Here is a 1,171-nt window from a genome sequence, read left to right on the forward strand (position 1 = left end):
TAAACTATGGTCATATTTTATACTCACAATGTATGACTAGACTCTACATGCTAACCTATTATTTGAAAGTTTTCCATCAGTATTTAAAATGGAAATTGGTCTCTGTTGTCTTTGTTAGGTTTTGATTGCAATCGTACACTACTTTTATAAAATTAATTTGGGAACTTTGTTTTATTCTCATCATGTACAATTAAATGAATTCTGAACTCACTGACAGTTCTTTTGTGCACTGACCTCTGCATTTCCATTTATTTTTTCATGACTGGTTTGTGTTATTATACAGATTTTTTCAGGAAAACTTTGCAGGTGCTATTTTCCTAAAATCAGATCTTCTTCCCTTCCTCCATCCTCTTCCATCCTCTCTTTCTATTTTTTAAAGACTTTTATTTATTTTTAGAATAAGTAATACATTTACATAGTTCAAAACTTACGAATAAAAAGGTGAAACCTTTCTTCTCCTTTCCTAGCCACTCAGTTTCTCTCCCAAGACACAACCAATATTCTCTGTTTCTTATGGCTTTTTCTGGAGATACTTCATTCAAATAGAGGGATATTTATAATTTTTTTCATTGGTAACATATTATAGCATTGTTCTAAATTATGCTTTGTTTCCCTCTTAACGTTGTATGTTGGAAATCATGTCATACCAATACATAAAGAGTTTCATCTTTTTTTTTTTGGCTAGTTGTAAAGAGTATTCCATTACAGGAATGCACCCTGGTTATGTATCCATTTTCCCACTGATAGTCATTTAGGTTGTTTTCGGTCATTTGCTATATAAATGATGCTGTAATAGGTAACCTTTTGCATTGCTGAGTCCTTTCCTATTCAACACCGGCTGAATCAGAATTCCTGGGGTTGTGACTTTTTATGAAAGTCTCTTGGGTGAATGTGATGTGTACTCAACCATACCTTATTCAGGTATGCCTTCAACCCTCTGAAACCTTCATTTTGTGAACCTTATCACTTCTTTAGACCTGGCCCCATTACTTCCTGTTGGCGATGGGAAGAGGGCTCCGTTTGACATGTTCTGATCTTCCCCTTGGGCCAACTGTGCTCCCAGGCTTGGTGAGAGCTTCCAGAGTTGTAGCCAATAATATCAGTTTGACTTACTTCGTATGTTTTGTAACAACCCAGTATCGATTCTCAGAGTCTTTTTTTCAATGTATTG

This window comes from Hipposideros armiger, unplaced genomic scaffold (genome assembly GCF_001890085.2).
Source record: "Hipposideros armiger isolate ML-2016 unplaced genomic scaffold, ASM189008v1 scaffold_958, whole genome shotgun sequence".
Taxonomy (NCBI): domain Eukaryota; kingdom Metazoa; phylum Chordata; class Mammalia; order Chiroptera; family Hipposideridae; genus Hipposideros; species Hipposideros armiger.